Raw genomic sequence first — 19,212 nt, 5'->3', positions numbered from 1 at the left:
CTATCTTTAATTTTTTTTTCCACTATCACTACTCTCCTCCAATCTACTCATCCGCTCATGAAGAGGTTCCAACTCCGACCTCATCACCCTAGTAAATTGACCCATCACCACATCCATTTGAACCTTGGAAATTCCTTGGTTCACACTTTCACTAGCATCTTTATTAGGATTTATGGTACCTGCAAGAAAAAGGTTAGTAGTAAAATTCCTCACACAAGTTCTCACAGATCACTCCAAACGAATCACTCCAACACTCTTTTTCTTTCCACTCAATTTATGTAGGCTTTTGCTTTGTGTAAAAGTGAATCAAACTCTCAAGTTCACAACTTTTAGACGCTTGAGGATCGACTCTCGAAGATCGACAAAAAAAAACAAGAAGAAGAAATTTATGGATGCTCGAATTTTAACTTGCACCCAAGGATGAACAAGAACGAAAATTGCCCACAAGTTATCTTGCTTCTTCTATATTTTTTTTTTAAAGCTTTTTCGGTCTCTACTTTTTTTTTTTTTTTACCAATTTCAAATCTCTTTTTTTTTTTTTTTGAATTTATAACTTGTAGCACAAGACACGAGACTTGGATAACAATTTTGAAAGAATGACACAGAAATTTGAGATGAAATAGATGAAGAACGAAGAACGACGAACGATGAACGAAGAATGAAGAATGAAGAAAGAATATAGATTAAAGAAGGATACGACTTACTTGAGTCAAAACCTTAAGCTTTGATACCAAATGATATGAATCTTATGTATGAAAGGCAACACGATTTCAACGAATCGCACCTCAATTCGATAACAAAAGAATTCAATAATGTTGTCCCGACTTTGAAACAAGTAACAGATTTTGGAATCTCCACCTCTAGTTGAACCTATAACTAGCAACAGAGAATTCACGATAGAAAACAATCAAAGATTTAATTAGACCTTCAAAGGAACCTATCTTTGACAACCCAATTGAAAATCGATTGACAAACGCCACAAAGCTATGAAACTTTGATAAGTTTGATTTTGGGTAAAGCAAAAGTTTTGATAAAATTCTAAAGAGAATTTTTGTATTGAATAATCAATAATTTGAAAATCTTAGCTATCATTAAAATAATGAATGTTGTAGTATTTATATTACAACCCAAAATATTGAAAGATAACGCAAAATAAATCAAAAAGATATCAAAGATATCTCCTAAAGTTTTCTAGTAGGAATAAAAGACCTAAAATAAACAAAGTAAATCCAAAATATTAAAAATCCCGAACACACACACAAACACCTTCGGTGCATGTAAAAGGGCATGGCGCGGGCGCGCTAGAGAGAGGTGCGGGTGCGCCGAAGTTGCGCAGACAATGGCACGGGTGCGCGATAAGGTAGCGCGGGCGCGCCGAGAGCTCGCAAAACATCGTCAATTTGGCATCCGTAAGCGCGGGCGCGCGATCATGAGGCGCGGGCGCGCTTCTTCTTCGCAAAATAATGGCGCGGGCACGCCTTGGCTTCGAGCAGGGTCTTCAATTTCTTCACTTTCTTGACCTTTTTTGACCTCAATAAGATTATAACTTCCTCCAAATTGAATATCAAGAAATCCAACGCCCTCTTGTGTCTTCAACAACAAAGATTGAAGTGCTTCCTTAAACTTCTGAGCTCAGCCTCTCGTAACTGGTCCTCGTGGTATCTCCAATGGATCCTTAGTCACTTGATCAGCATGCGAGCCATCCATGATCGCATCAAAAGAGCACATGAAATCACGAGGATTATTATCCCACACTTCGATGCCAGACATGGAATCGGAAGCTCGAGCAAGATTTGGGGGACACAATTCGCTGACCTCCAAATAAATAGACAAGACACGTTCGATAATTCTTTAAAACTAGAGATGCAATCAGTGATCACATCCTTAAGATATGTATTATCCATTAAGCGACCTTTGATTGCTTGAATTACTACCAACACATTCGACTCAAGGACAACACGAACAATCTGAAAATATTTCTTGATCCAGCTATGCACTTCTCTAAAACTCATAGCCTCGGCCATTACCGCTTGAGAGTGGTAGACAAGCTGTCCGCAGATGCCCTTCACAAATCAACCATTAGAATTACGGAACACACAACCATAGCCCACCCTATTTGAATTTTGGAAAATCGATGCATCAATGTTGCACTTCATCCAACCAGTTTTTGACTTCGTACATTTAATCGCACCATCCGGTATCAAACTATCTCTCCACAAGAGAATCCGACCGTCAAATAACAAAACACTTATGTGACTGTTAAAAAACCTCTAGACTAAGGTAGCCTCCCCCGTAGACACCCTCCCCGTGAAACACGAAAGGTTTCCAGAGTACTATTGGTATAGGGTCGTGCTTTCTTTCTGCCTAGTTATTAATTCTCACAGCCCACAGTACTTGGTATAATCCATCAATTTGCCTCAATGAAGCCCATCATCAATTGGCAACAACCTAGCAAAGTTCAAACTAAATTAACTGGTCTGGGATGACTGCCCAGATCAAATTAGCAAGAGCCTTAGATTTACAAAGCAGGACTGAGCATCGCATTTTTAACTCTATGCTTATGCAATATTTTGTCAAGCTAAGGTTCAAACTGAACGAGAGCAATACTTGTACGAAAAACCACAAAATCCCTATGTTCATCTGTATGGTTGGAGGCTATTCTATCAGAAGAAAACAAAAGATAAAATGTGCTCTTGACCCATTGAGTTGACAACCCACTTACGAGTAAAAATCGAGTGACAAGTTCAAGTACTTCCAAGATATCAAGAGTTTTGGAGAGTTGAGGCCAAGAAAAGAAGTAAAACTCATTTTACGGAAGTAAAATACCAAAAATTTCAGATATGTAACATATATCAAATATTATTTGGCTTAGAATTGAAATAGAATATGTAAGCTTGAGGAAGATTGAGCAATCAAAGTCATGAAGCATCAACAACTAATATTATATTCACAAAGCATCAATAGATAATGCGTCTTAAGGAAAAAAAATCAGGAAATAACACATGACTACAAACTTTAGAGTGAATTTACTAAATCATTACATTTACTCACGAAAAAAGCTTGCATGTATTCGCATAAGTGACATATACCCATAAATAGTCAATATCACTTATTTATCACCAAGAAACATTTCGAATATAATGCCCTCACATGATCTGTTGTAAAATCATTAGGAATTCTCAAGCCCCTGCATCCAATAAATCATCGTAAAAGTTACCATTATATTAGGGGATTAGTTTCAACTATCAATAATGAATAAATATACTCACTATGATGCATTGCATCAATGGAGGCAAATAGATAGAATAGATATAAGATTCTCATTAAGATTTTCAAGACAAGATATATACACTGATCTCTCCATATGAAAGGCCTCGAAAACAAAGTTCCAGGGTAGTAAACATAAAAGTACAACAAAAATCCAATTTGCTGCTCGAAAAACAAACAAAACTGAAATCACGCAAGAAGCTATTGTTTAAACCCATCATCAAAAACAGAAAAATGAGAAAAAAGATACCTACGAAAGAGTGGAAGCACCCAAAGGAGTGGCGCGGAGGTGGAATTTTTTTATTATATACAAATATATATAAATCATTGTTATGATTTTTCTCTAAACTTCGTATCAGAACAATATATGTATGATTTCAAAAATGAAATTATCATACTAAAATGAAATTAAGAATAATGATCCGTTCAAATTAAGAATAATGATTCGTTCATATTGCCAGCGAATAATAATTCTTTTAAAAATAACATTCTAATCGTGAAAATAGAGCAATGAATTACCCAGGTGAAAAAAAAAAAACAAAGTTTCAATCACAGATGGGTACGCACCTCTAGGAGGAAGGAGGGAAAAGAGAACAAATCTGCAAATTAAACGAATCATTTACGAGGCTCGCCAATTTCATAGACTAAATCGATTGAAGGGAGATTGAGATAGAAAGCGCACCGATGCAATCTAATTGTTGAATGAGATTTGGGGATTTGAGGGAGACGATAGATAGAAAGGGCGCCGAAGGAATTGTAGGAGGGAAGATATTTGGGAATTTCACGCCTGAAAAGAGGGAAATAATTTTATTTATTGCTATCCACAGCTTACAAATGGAACGCTATTGATAAAATTTTAACAGCGTGCTTTTTGGGCACGCTTTGCATGCTGGAATTTTTATAGATATCAAAATATTAACAGCGCGCATAAATGCGTGCGTTGTTGATGTCGTGCTATGAAAAACTATATTTGTTGTATTGATCTATACATGTTTTTTTCGATGAATCTAACACTTGTTTGTCTAGATCTCCTCGAACTTGAACCGCATCTACCTTGCGAGCCTGGATGGCCTCCTATCGACTGATCATTTTTTGGTAAATATATACAATTGAAATATGTTTCACCAAATTGGATATTGGTGCAATCTGAGCTGTTAGATATATGAAATTATTAGCCATGGTGTTTCTCAGTGAATGAACATCAGTAGACAGGACGTCGACTTTATGGCCAATCTCCTGTTGGCATTGTAGCAGTTGTGGTACAGAGACAGTAGTAGAGTCCATGGACTTAAAAAGATGAGAGACTTGGATTTGAAGTTTCATAACTTCAGCTATCAAAAAATCACAGAGACTAGTGATGTGATCCATTAATCAGGGAATGACTCCCCGTACTGCTAAAAAATTTGCAGTAAGAACGGAGAGACTAGCCTCAATGTTTTCTAGCATAGAGTCTAGATCATGATCCGACTCCTTATCATGTATCTCCTCATCTGTTACTTTTGCTTCAGTTCTCGAGGGGCCTGCCTTTCCATCCTTAGATTGTGAAAGTTCCTCGCCCTTCTGTAATATCAGTGCATCAGATTCTACTTCGACTGAAAATTTTTCAATCTCAGGCTCAGTCGGTCTCTGCTCTGTCTCTGGCTATCATTATTTCACCTTTGTCTTAGTACCAAAACTGATCTTATTTATCTCTTCAGTACCTGTCATCTGAAAGAACAAAAAAAATATGATATAGTACCCATATCTACGTGGGTCTAGGATAGATTAGTCTTTTAGGAACCCATAATTTGATCAAGTTAACTGGCCGACCATCGAATGTGTTCCACAAAGTTTGTGTCTTGTGCCGTGTGTGTGGGTGATGTGTTTGGGGGTGATGTGTATGATATGAATGCGTTGCAGAGTGTTGTTTCACCTTTCCCACATCATTAAGTTGTTTGTATATTTTCTGAACAGGCTTGGAGTTGTAGTACTGATTATGCTTGTCATTCATCGAGTTATATTTAGCTCGACTGGTCTGCCCAGGATTCTAGTTTTGCTTCACATTAGAACACTATAGCACATATACAGTGCAACATTTCCTCCCCCAACTCAAAATTTCAACTGGTTTTTTTCAATTTTAGGGTTAGGATCTCCATTTTCATATCACAAACTGGATTTTACAAAGTGTATATAATTACTCTTGTATCTTCTTAGTCTTGGGTGAGTACTTGACTTAGCAATGCATTCATTGTTAATAAAGTCGAGACCAATATCGTATCCAACAGGATTTTGTGCCTCCTGCCTCTCATTTAACAAAACTGAGGACTTATTCCAAGTTTGAATTAGTTCGTTCATCCTAAGATTTTCTGATTTTAATTGCTTACTTTCAAATTGTATCTTATCATTTTCAGTATTGAGCTTGGCAATATCTGTATCTAGACTGATCTTCTCAACTAGTTGTTCTCAATTAGATTTAGTTGACATGTCTGGAAGATCATTTTGCTTTGCTTTGTTTTGTTTTGCTTTGACTTTCTCAAATGCTAAGCACAGTCTTTGGTAATCATCATTCATTTCATTTAGTTCATTGACTAACTCTTCTCGTGTAAATTCATAAGATATAGTTAAATACATGTTCACTCGTATAATTCTGGTTGCACACTTGTTCATTGGTGGAAGACTGATCATCATGAGCCATATAGCAGCAATCTTGATCTTCATCTTCATCAGTGGAGCTTGATGAACTATCTGAGCAGTAGGGTTTTTTATAAGAACTATCTGATTAACATGGTTCTTCAGTAGGTTCAATCAATAGACTCATGTTCTCCTCAGTTTTCTTATCCTCATCACCTAGCTTGATCAAATGGTGCCAAATATTCTTATCGGTAGAACATGTCTCGATAGTCTTGACAGTGCATTTTTCCAAAGTGTCGTACCAGAAGTTCTTGGCGATCTCAAAAAAACATCAATTTTAAAAAAATTTCAGAGACGAGAAAGAACCTCGCTTTGATACCACTTGATAGGATCGAAAACTAGGGGTGGGTCGACTGGTATTGCTTTTACTAAATTGAGTTCAGTTGGATTGGCAACTGGACTCTTGTCTTTCTCGTATGTCGATGATAATTGACCAACAAATATGTATGTGCGAAAAGATTTCAACTAACAAATTAAATTTAATATCAAATTGCCATAGTGACTATGTAAGTGAGTGAGTGTTCTCGACTAGAATGTAAGTGACACATATATTGTTTCTGTATGTTCGGAGACTCAACTGCTCCTACGTCACCCTTTCATCCTCACTAGAAGGATCCACTGGAAGACATTGAGTATTAAAAGCAATTTGAATTAAACACCCCGATTCAGCTAGGACTTACCCGACTGCCTACAAATGAAACTCCTAGAATTAACTTGTAGTATCCCGACTCCCAATTAAGTTAATCTATTGTCTAAACATGATTAAATAGTTCTCATTTGGGTTTAAAGAGTTGGAAATTGGATTCACAATGACCACTAATGGTTCCTAGGGTTCCAAGTGTTGGGATAGTTCGGAAGCTCCGAAGAGCAGTTCGGAAGCTCCGAAGAGCAGTTCGGAAGCTAGTGTTGGTGATCGGAAGTACCGAGCAGATCGAAAGCATCGAACTGTAGATCGGAAGCTCCGATCTCTGGTCAATCAAATTGGGTATGGGTTTTGATTGGATGATTAGACTTGAGAGAGTTCGAAAGCTCCAAACTAGAGTTCGGTAGATGCAAACTGTGTCGATAGCAGTGTATTGTCCACTCAGAGACACATGTTCAATAGAGAGAGTTCGGAAGGACGATCGGAAGTTCCGAAGTGCGTTCGGAAGCTCCGAACGAGAGATCGAATTTTTCGATCGAGGTCTATAAATAGGGGCGCCAAGAGCTTCACTCATTCCTCCCGTCTCTCTATCTCGTTCATAGCTAGTCTTTAGGGTTTTCGGGCATCGTATTCGAGAGCTAGGCAGTGACGAAACGCTACCAGAATCGTAGCATTGTTGTGCCTTCACTAGTAGAATTTTGGCTTTTTACTTCGCCACCTATTACTTCGGCAATTATTATTTACGAAGTAAAATGAAACGATCAACTTCGGTAATAATATTAGTGAAGTAAAAACGCAGTTTTTACTTCAGAATTCAAAAAACACGGGCTTCACTAATCATTTTTGGTAACATTTTACTTCGGTATATTAATTTTGACGAAGTAAAAAGTTAAAAAATAAAATTTATAATTATAATTGCTGAAGTAAAAAAGAACAACCGGTAACCTTAGATTTAATTTCCCTTTCGCTTTTCTAACATTTATCCTTGGAGAAAAAAAAATCGCGATCCGCTTTCTTCTTCAGCCCAAGCTCCGCCGATTTGAATCTCCAGCCTTCCACCTCCACCTCTTTGACGGAAATGTTAAGTTGACTACATATTTGGTAAGATCTCATCGCAATCTATCTCTCGATACCCATTCCATAAGAAAATTTCCCATTTTTCTTTTTTGTTTTCGGAATTAGTTGCGTTTTTTCAGCCGTTTCCCGATCGATTTTGATGTTTTATGGTTGTAGGTTACTTGAATTTGAGTTTTAGAGAGATTTATGCCACTGCCTCATGTTTTAGAAAAAAAAGTTTACTGGGGTTTTATCTGATAAGGAGATCTTGGGATCGAAACATGTAATATCTTTACTCGCATTTTCCAAATTTGACAAGTTACCTCTCAATCTTTTTCCCTTTCCCTCAAAAAATAAATCTATGAAAACTATTACAAGGTGATTCCAGAAGGAAGGACTGGCTCAGAAATATGCTCTTTCACATTTGCCTCAATCTATTTTTCATGTTCGGGTAAAATTCCTTTTGGTGTTATCAAAATTATACCTTATTTAGTTTGCCGTCACCATCACATGCTATTTTTTCTTTGACAACATGGTGCCCTTCTAGAATTCTGCAAACTTAGTTTGTGTCCAGTTGACCATGAAGTTCATAACCAATTGAGATTGGTAAGTCGATAGTGGTTAGTTTCTGATGTTAAAATTCTTGGTCTCCAGTTGCAGTTATTAAAAAGTTCTTGACTGATTAACTGGTGGGGCTTTAATTATCAAGGAATATTTGACTTGACTATGATATTCAGGTGCTTCCTCTTGGTCATTTAATCTGTTATTGTGAGGCCTCATGGAAGAAAATTCTCGGTGACTGGAATAACAGTGCTGATTCTTGGGGTAGTGATAAGTGTATTTTATACACTTAATTTATATATGATTTTATTTGTTAATTGTTTATTTCGAGCAGATTTATGTGGGTGTTTTGTTGTTTTGTGGTTGTAGGAGATTATTGAATTTATTTGAAAAAGTGATGAAAAATGAGAATTTGTGAAGAAAATAAAAGAAAGGAAAAAAGAAAAGAAGGAAAGAAACGTACAGAGAAGAAAAGAGAAGAAAAGAAGAGAAGGAATAGGAATGGGCTTTTCTTAATTGAGCCTTGATTGAAGAAGTCAGCGCTAAAACTTAGCGCTCCTTTAAGAGCTAACGCGCAAGATTATGAAGACGTGAGAAAGTGGATTCAGCGAAACTAAGGCGCGCCCGCGCCGTTGCTATTTGGAAAGTTTTATTATTTCGGATAATTATTTTATTGGGCTTTTGAGTGGGCTTTTTCATGCAATATAAAAGGATTTCTTATCAGACCAATTTAGGAGGAGCCGCCACAATCACACACACATATCAGAGAACATACTTTGATCGTGATTTTCTGAGGAATTTTGAGTTTTAATTGAAGAACGAAGACGAAGATCGATAGACCGGACACGACGTCGACGACGGATTTGATTTCTTACTTTTATTTTATTCTGAATATGTTTGGATTTATGAATTATTGTTTTATTCAGAATTTTATTATGAACTAATTTTTTATAGTCTAGAGGTCGGATGGAACCTGGTGTAGACATTTTCATGAATTCTTGATTTTATTGAATTGAGTTTTGTTTCTAGATTAATTGTTTTTTCTAGAATTGATTGTCTTTTCAATTATTTGATCAATAATTGATTTGTTATATTTATTTGAAATCATTGCTCGGGAGAGGGGATTTTGAATAGGACCATTGGAAAATATACTGTTAATTATTTATACAGCTCGGGAAAGTGTATAATTTTAACAGAACTTTTAAAAAGAACATTGTTTTGTTATAGATCACTGCGATAAATTCTTAATAGGGATATTGGAATTTAATTGTAGTTGATAAACATTATTTGTTGCTCGGAAGAGGAAAATAATAAACTTAAGTGTTCTTGGCTATTAATTGACTGAAATTCATGAAGATTAATTAATTAGGATTGACTGTTGTTGAAACCAGGTGAAATCTATACCTCTAGACCATTATTCTCTGATTGATTATTTCTGAAAATTGTGTGCGTGCTATCAAAAACATCCTGATTATTTTTATTTATTGCAAATTTCTCAAATATTGATTTCCTAGATAAAGTTTAGACTATTTTAATTATAAGAACTAAATATTTTCATTTTACTCCCTGTGGGATCGATATCTGATTTTATCACTTTATTAAAACTTGACACTCGTACGCTTGCGAGAATTTTTCACAACAAGTTTTTGGCGCCGTTGCCGAGGAGTAAATTTTGATTATTTTTTAGTCTTGTTACCAATTAGTCTAGATTTTAATTTAGAGTTTTTATTTTATTTTATTTTAAGTTACTAATTAATTTCTTCTTATTTTTAATTGCAGTCTATGCGGCGATCTCAAAGTGCGAATTATCTACTCTTTGATCCGGAGATCGAGCACACTGCACGTGCTTTAAGAAGAATTGGAAGAGAAGAAATTGAGAGAATGGCTGAACAAGAAGCACAACAAGCTCCCCTGGTGCCAATTAGAGATCAATTTAGGCCGACGATCCAGGCTCACTATTCTGGAATCGCTCGAGGAACTATCAACGCCAACAATTTTGAGCTGAAACCTGCTTTGATCAACATGGTTCAACAGAACCAATTTAATTGGAGCGCCACTGCTGATCCTCACCTACACCTACGCACCTTTTTGGAGATAACTGATACGGTAAAAATTAATTGTGTGTCTGAGGATATTATTCGCTTACGCTTGTTTCCTTTTTCTCTCAGGGATCAAGCCAGAAGTTGGTTGCAATCACTGCCGCTAGGAAGCATCACTACTTGGGAGAGAATGAAAGAAAAATTTCTTGCAAAATATTTTCCACCAGCCAAATCCACCCAACTGAAGATATAGATCAGCACATTCTGGCAGTTGGACATTGAACAGCTATACGAGGCGTGGGAAAGGTACAAAAAATTATTTAGACGTTGTCCTAACCACAATTTTGCATATTGGGAACAGATCGAGTGGTTTTACAACGGACTGAATGCGCCTACAAGGATGAACGTGGATTCTTCTTCTGGAGGAACTATTTTTGCAAAGGACCCCGTACAGGCCTACGATATGCTGGAACATATGACGGTTAATAGTTTTCAATGGCCATCTGAGCGTATGGGAGTCAAGAAGCCAGCTGGAGTGTATGCAATGGATCCTCTCACATCCATCACCGCTCAATTATCTGCACTGACTACACAGGTAGCTTCTTTGAATAAGATTAATGTTGCAGATTCAACTGGAGTTGAAGGATCACACGCCCTATAGGAAGTTAATTATATCACTCCTAATGGCTACCGAGGTTATGGAGCTTACAGAGGTAACCCTGTCCCTAATACTTACCATCCCAGCTTGCGAAATCGTGAAAATTTTTCTTATGCTAACAACAAAAATGTGTTGAATCCTTCGGGGTTCAATACAAACAAGGATGAGGGTAAGCCGTCTTTGGAGGATGTGGTTAGTACTTTTGTGCAGGAATTAGGTAAGAGGATGGCCAGAACTGAGTCTCGCCTTGACAGATTGGAGACGCACATGGCCAACATGGGCGCGGTATTGCAATCCATGGAGATTAGCATTGGGCAGTTGGCAAACGCACTGAAAGACAACAACCGCGGCCAGTTCCCTAGAAATACTGAGGTGAATCCTAAGGAACAGTGCAATGCCATAGAGTTGAGAAGTGGAAAAGAAGTTGGAGTCCAAAAACCTGCTGTTGAAGAGGAGAAATCTGAGGAAAAAGTCGAAGAGAAGGAGTCTAAACCTGAGCCAAAACCGATGTACAAGCCTCCACTTCCCTACCCGCAGAGGTTCAAGAAGAAAGCATTGGATGAGCAGTTCTCCAAGTTTTTGGAGATTTTCAAGAAAATTCACATCAACATCCCCTTTGCTGATGCTTTGGAGCAAATGCCAAATTATGAAAAATTCATCAAGGAGATGATGTCCAAGAAAAGGAGACTGCTAGAGAACGAGGTGGTGAATTTGAATGAAGAGTGCAGTGCGGTGCTTCAAAAGAAGATGCCACAAAAGCTTAAGAATCCAGGGAGTTTTACTATTCCTTGTTCTATTGGTGGTTCTCATTTTAATAATGCACTTTGTGATTTAGGGTCCAATATTAACTTAATGCCATTATCTATTTACAGGGCCTTGGAGTTGGGAGACATGAAATCGACTAAGATTTCATTGCAATTGGCGGATCGGAGCATTACATATCCACTAGGAATTGTTGAAGATGTTCTAGTCAAGGTGGATAAATTTATCTTCCCAGCGGATTTTGTGATCTTGGATATTGAAGCGGATCATGGTGCTCCGCCGATTTTTGGACGCCCGTTTTTGGCTACTGCTGATGCCAAAATAGATGTCAAGAAGGGTGAATTATCAATGGGTGTGGAGTACGAACGAGTGGTCTTCAACTTATTCACGAAAGCACCCACTCCACCCATTGAAGAATTGTGTTTGATTGAGCCGGTTGTGAAGTTGGAGAGCTGTCCAAGAGCCGATATTGAGGTTGAATCCAAGAGTAAAGCACCAAATTTATCGACGAAGAAAACCGCGAAGAAGAAGAAAGCAAAATTTAAAAGGCGGTTCGTGGAATTGATTTGGCGAGTTAAAGAGAAAGGGAAGATCTAACACCGGTGAAAGTCGGGCTGACGACTTTAAACCAAATGCTACTCGAGAGGCAACCCGAGCATTTTATTTTCTTTTATTTTATTTGTTTTTATTTTCAGTTATTTAATTTTTGTTATTTAATTGTTTTAAGTATTTTTTATTTTAAATTTTTGAGCTTAATATTTCTTAATTTTCAAAATTTTGCAGGCTCCAGAAATCTCAATTCGAGCAAGCGGCGCGCCCGCCCCATTTATCGGAGTGCCCGCGCCTTACCTGGACAAAATTGGAGTTGTTTTGAGACTTAAAGGCGCGCCCGCGCCACTCCATTTGAGCGCCCACGCCTCCCATTCTTTGCACTGATACACGAACAGCGCTCCAACACGCGCAATCGCGCTACTAAACAGCGCCAGCTTCAGCGCTATGGCGCATGCCACTTGCTCTCTACCTTGCGCTAACAAGACCTTCATCCTCGCCAGCTCAAAGAGCTATCGCGCTTGCCATCTCCCTCTCCCTTGCACTATCGCGCTACCACCCCCTCCATCCTGCGCTATCGCGCTCCAAGCCCTTCTCTAGCTAGCGCTATCACGCGTCCCAACTCCCCTTCAGCGCATGCTCCCAGCTGCTACATCATCTGTGCTTCATCATGCCAAAAGCTCCTACCAGCTGCTGCACGTCTTATGCAAACCATTTCCCTATCTTCTACCTCATGCGCTTCACCAGTTGCTACTCCTCCATGCCCTCCAATTCCCCATCAGCGCTCCATCTCAAGTGCAATCACGCAGTCATCAAGCCCCAGCAGCGTTTCCATCAATTCCCGAGCTGCAGCACCTATCCATGCGTCTCCAAGGGCTCTTCTTCCTTGCAAATTCACATCTGAAGCTCACCATGACGTTATATGCATGTTCATGTTCCCTGAGGGTTTATTTTATGGTTTATTACATGCTGGAATTTTTTCTCATGGAGGATGATAACATCGAGTACTGATTCTCGGTGTCGAAGGTACGCGTCCCGTATCCCTTATTCATTTTCTTGTTTTTAATCATTAGGGACAATGATTACATTAAGTTTGGGGGGATGAATTAGTTTTTGATTTTGATGATAAGGTTGAAAGTTGTTTAGTTGATTACTGTGTGCTTCATAGATAAAATTTTTGTTTGAGTTGTTGAGTTTTGTTGAATTGAGTTGAAAAGAAGTCGAGAAAAAAATGGATGCATGGCTGAAAAATATTTTTTGTGCTATAACTGAAATCCATGATTGTCTACCTATCTGACAAATATTTTTGAAAAAATGGAACCAAGTGTATGAACAATTTCCTATATACTCTGTGATTAATACTTGAATCTGATTTTTGAGACATACAAACATAGATATGATTGAGGCATTGTTTGAAATTTTTGAGCCTGATTTTCATTGAATTAATTTATCCCTAGTTGCCCATTTGAGCCTACACGTTTATTAGTACATTGAGGTACATGATCTGAAATTTGAATTTGTTGAAAAAAAAATCATCGTTTACTGCTGATGATTAATCTTTTCTGCACTGATTGAGATTTTTATGATTTAATTGTGGATTGATACTTGTCTAGAACTAGTTCAAACACTCTTCGAGGCGAAATACGGGCATAACTGTGATTAGGAATGATTTAGGCGATTTTTCTGAATTCGTTTGAGCCTTTCAAGCTACCTAATTATTTATTTTATCCCTAGTACCTTGTTTGAGCTTATTGAAAATCGAATGGCATGCGTGTAAACGTGTGATTAAACCCTCATTCGTCATTATTTCAAGTCCTACATTGACTACCTGAATAGCCTAAACACTATTTCTTACCTTTAAGGGAGTAATTTGAATGCTAAAATGTTATATGCTCTTAGTTAATATTTGTGAAAAATGGAATGGTGTGGTGGATGAATTAAAAAGATGAAAATAGGTAGTAGAAAAGAGTGAAAAAAAATTTTGGTTGAAAAAATTTGTGAAAGAAGTGTGAAAAGTTGAAAAAAAATCAATGAAGTGAATTGAAAAATAAGTGTGAAGTTGTGAAAGAAAAGGAGTCGAAATTAGAATTGAGTTTAAGCAATAAATTACTCCTTATTTGAATTCTTATCCTTTATTTGTAGTCATAAGTCAGGCCTTACACTATAAGCTAATTAAGTCCTATTGACCGAGTCTCAGTTGCCCAATATACTAGTGGATAAGAGTTGCGAGAATTTAGCCTATAGACTATTGATTGATGTTTTTAATGATTATGAATTTTGATCGAAACACGCACACATGCTTATTCGTTGCATTTACCTGACTGTGAGTGTTTTTGATAAATATATCCTTTATTTGATCATATTCTACCTTGAAAAGTCCTCATGATCTATGAATGTTTGAATTGAATTTGGATAAGGGTGTTTTGAACGTGAGTTGCGGAGATTGTGAGTTTATGAGGTTATTTTGTTATGATTGAAACTTTCAAGTGAGTGTTAGTAGGTTGGATGAGATTGGATATGAAAATTCTTTGAAATTATTGCTAAGGTCATTGTTCCATAATATTTCTTGGCTATTCTTGTTGGTTTTTGATGATTTGAGTTTTTGGAATTTATTGGTTTTAATAGTTTTGCTAGAGACTAGCAAAAGTCTAAGTTTGGGGGTATTTGATAAGTGTATTTTATACACTTAATTTATATATGATTTTATTTGTTAATTGTTTGTTTCGAGCAGATTTATGTGGGTGTTTTGTTGTTTTTGTGGTTGCAGGAGATTATTGAATTTATTTGAAAAAATGATGAAAAATGAGAATTTGTGAAGAAAATAAAAGAAAGGAAAAAGAAAAGAAGGAAAGAAACGTACAGAGAAGAAAAGAGAAGAAAAGAAGAAAAGGAATAGGAATGGGCTTTTCTTAATTGAGCCTTGATTGAAAAAGTCAGCGCTAAAACTTAGCGCTCTTTAAGAGCTAACGCACAAGATTCTGAAGACGTGAGAAAGTGGATTCAGCGAAACTAAGGCACGCCCGCGCCGTTCCTAGCGCGCCCGCTCCGTTGCTGTTTGGAAAGTTTTATTATTTCTGGCAATTATTTTATTGGGCTTTTGAGTGGGTTTTTTCATGCGATATAAAATGATTTCTTATCAGACCAATTTAGGAGGAGCCGCCACAATCACACACACATATCAGAGAACATATTTTGATCGTGATTTTCTGAGGAATTTTGAGTTTTAATTGAAGAACGAAGACGGAGATCGATAGACCGGACACGGCGTCGACGACGGATTTGATTTCTTACTTTTATTTTATTCTGAATATGTTTGGATTTATGAATTATTGTTTTATTCAGAATTTTATTATGAACTAATTTTTTATAGTCTAGAGGTCGGATGGAACCTGGTGTAGACACTTTCATGAATTCTTGATTTTATTGAATTGAGTGTTGTTTCTAGATTAATTGTTTTTTCTAGAATTGATTGTCTTTTCAATTATCTGATCAATAATTGATTTGTTATATTTATTTGAAATCATTGCTCGGGAGAGGGGATTTTGAATATGACCATTGGAAAATACGCTGTTAATTATTTATACAGCTCGGGAGAGTGTATAATTTTAACAGAACTTTTAAAAAGAACATTGTTTTGTGATAGATCACTGCGATAAATCCTTAATAGGGATATTGGAATTTAATTGTAGTTGATAAACATTATTTGTTGCTCGGGAGAGGGAAATAATAAACTTAAGTGTTCTTGGCTATTAATTGACTGAAATTAATGAAGATTAATTAATTAGGATTGATTGTTGTTGAAACCAGGTGAAATCTATACCTCTAGACCATTATTCTCTGATTGGTTATTTTTGAAAGTTGTGTGCGTGCTATCAAAAACATCCTGATTATTTTTATTCATTGCAAATTTCTCAAATATTGATTTTCTAGATAAAGTTTAGACTATTTTAATTACAAGCACTAAATATTTTCATTTTACTCCATGTGGATCGATATCTGATTTTATCACTTTATTAAAACTTGACGCTCGTACGCTTGCGAGGATTTTTCACAACAGGTAGTATTTGTTCGAAAAAGATTGTATCTTGCTGTGGAAGATTTTATGCACAATCAATCAAAAAAGTAATACAAACAGAAGACGTCGGTGTGCTTGTAGTTGGAACTCTAAAGGTCGTAATGATTGAATCTCTTATCTCTTTAAGTGGCAATTGGCATGTGATATTCTTATATTTATCATGATTGCGGAAAATATAAGTAATGTATAGTGCCTTTTGCATTTTCTGAACTTAAGGTTTTGTGCTGAAGCTATGAACAATTAAAATAACACGCCTCCTTTTTGTTTTTCAGATTTCTTTGTCTTATGGAATATTGCAACTTGTTGATGCAACTGGTGGCATGGATGTCGTACTTGATGTTCCAGTGCTTTCAGTAGTGTGGTAAATTGGTAGGATTTTAGAGGTTGGGCTTTCTTTTCATCCATGTCACCTTGTACAATTTTTAGTAGATTTACGGCAAGTCTTTTATACTATTGATTTATTGCTGTCAATCATACCTTCATGATTTCAGGAAAAAGATTTTACCATAATTATAGAAGGCAAACCTGAAAAACTGGTCGGTTGGATTTGCACCCAGAACAATCATTATCCTGCCGAAGTATCTTTGGTAATGCTTCGCTAACTAGAAGGATGATATTTTCCCCTTATCTTTATTTGAAGCCAGGTAGTGAAGATTAAAATCTTGATCCATGGTCTCTCCTATGCGATGACAAGAGAAACTTGCAGGAGCATGAAAGTGGGAAGTTTCACTTGCTTTTGTTGACACACAAATTTTCCGTTCAGCAAATGGTATGGTTATATGGTTCATTCCAAAGATACACGCTAGTGTAAATTTTTATTGGCTAGCATTCATACCTTTCTTGTCTGTCTTTTGATTGTTACTTGTTTCCATCTTTAGTTTCAAATTGGTCAAGCGAAAAAATCAGCCATGTTTGCTCAGGCCATACTCCTGCCTTGGGATTTGCTTGTTGCTGAGAAAAATATAGAATCAGATGCCACTCGGCTTTTCTTGGACCATCTGGGAGATTCTCTTGAAAAATTCAGATCTGAGGAAGTTTTTCTTTACAAGAGATGTAAATTTGATCCATCTTTAATGGACGCTTCAAATTTTAGGTCAGACGTCAGATGACCTTGGAAATGGATTACTTGGCCATTTTACAGATCCCTGTGGTTCTTATATCAGCTGTTACGCTGAAAATTCCAGTTGTATTTCGAATCTCCCACTGGAATTGCCGTGTTTGATTTCTAATAGTAGTGTGAATTATCTTCGAAGGGCACTTTGGGATACACAGATTCATGTGATAAGATTGTTCCTTGCTGCCAACCTCAGAAGCGCACTGTTTTGCTGGAATTCAGTTCAGAGAGGTTTTGTGTTTTTGAGGTATGTGATATTTACTTTCACAATCCAAGATAAGATATTGCTAATTTTTTTCTGCTAAACATAAGTGTTGACTTGGCAGGCATTGAGAATCGGTAGCTATTACCTGGTCAAACATGAGGAGAAAGATACGATACTTGCTGCTAAGAAGCATTCTCAAATCCGTCCTGCTAAAGTATTCGTCCACGCTGGGACGCGTTTTCAGAGTTTTCTATTCTCAACTATAGATAGTTTTCAAACTTCAAAAGCATCTATTGACAGTGTGGTGAGAAGGTAAAATTTTTTATTCTATTTATTCAGAATGGCACGATATCAAACGAGAGATAGGTTTGGATTACTGCTTTTTTTTTATTCATTCATTCTTTTCTAGTTTTAGTATTATTATTATTATTTTGTGCTGATTAGGATTTGTTATTTACATTTTGTTCCTGTTTTGAACTTGTAATTGGTCTTTATGTGTTTGGTTTGTTGCCTCTTAAATCTATTATACTTATTTTGAAATTTAATTCTATGCATGGATTCATGGATCAGGCTCCATGAGCCTTAAAGATGTATCCTGATCATTTCGGCATTTTTTTAATTCAGGGACAAGTATGATGAAGAGTGGGAGAAGTTGAGGTACAATATGAAATTGTTTTTTTTTTGTTTTTTTTTTGGTTGAATTCATATTTTAATTTACTTTTGTATATAACACTCATGTTTTGGCCTCTGAAATGTATTATAGTTGTTTTGAAATTTTATTATACACATGGATTCATGGATCAAGCTCCGTGTCCTGCTTGTTTCCGCATTGTTTTCTTATTGGTCCGTGAACTGAATGTCCATATTTTATGGATATATCCTCTGATTGTTTCCGCATTGTTTTCTTTATTGGTTACTTCAGGGAAATATTTGCTTTGAAGTTGGAGAAGTGGAGGTACAATAGGAAATTGATTTCTTTCATTCAGCAGATATTTTAATTTACATTTTCAAAAGTTGCTTTTTTCATTCTCTTTTCTATTTTTATTATGTGCTTCTAATTTGAATAGTATCATCAGTCTTTTGTCCCATGATCGAAGCCTTTTCATCCATAGGTAATTTGATAAATTTTATATTTATGTTTGGTTCTTTCAACCGGTGTTCGACATAATTATTATTTTCACTTGCTTTCACTGGTATTCTAAATTAGTATGTTACTTTTTAGTAGTAATATGATGATGAATCTTTATTAATTATCTTGTTAGTTGTATTTATATATTTATTTGCACTTTGTATAAATTGTATTATATCGTACGCTAGGAATTTTGTTTATATAATATACTGATTTGTTTCTAAAAAAAATAATGTATATTGATAGAGATGTGTGATACGCTAGGAAGAAGGTAATATTGTGATGTTGCTGCTGGCCGAGAATATTTTACTCTCATCTCATTGTGATCTTTTTTCTTTATGATCTTTCAGTGGAAGAAGGTAATATTGGCGGCTGCATGAAAGATTATCACAATCTTTATTATGTATGCATATATAAAAGTTGGTAGGGACACTTGCAAGTATTCAAGGCTTGTTTTCCTTCTTAAAAAGTGACGCCAACTTAT

The sequence above is a fragment of the Henckelia pumila genome, chromosome 2 (assembly GCF_033568475.1).
Source record: "Henckelia pumila isolate YLH828 chromosome 2, ASM3356847v2, whole genome shotgun sequence".
NCBI classification, from domain to species: domain Eukaryota; kingdom Viridiplantae; phylum Streptophyta; class Magnoliopsida; order Lamiales; family Gesneriaceae; genus Henckelia; species Henckelia pumila.
Note: the sequence above shows the minus strand (reverse complement) of the source record.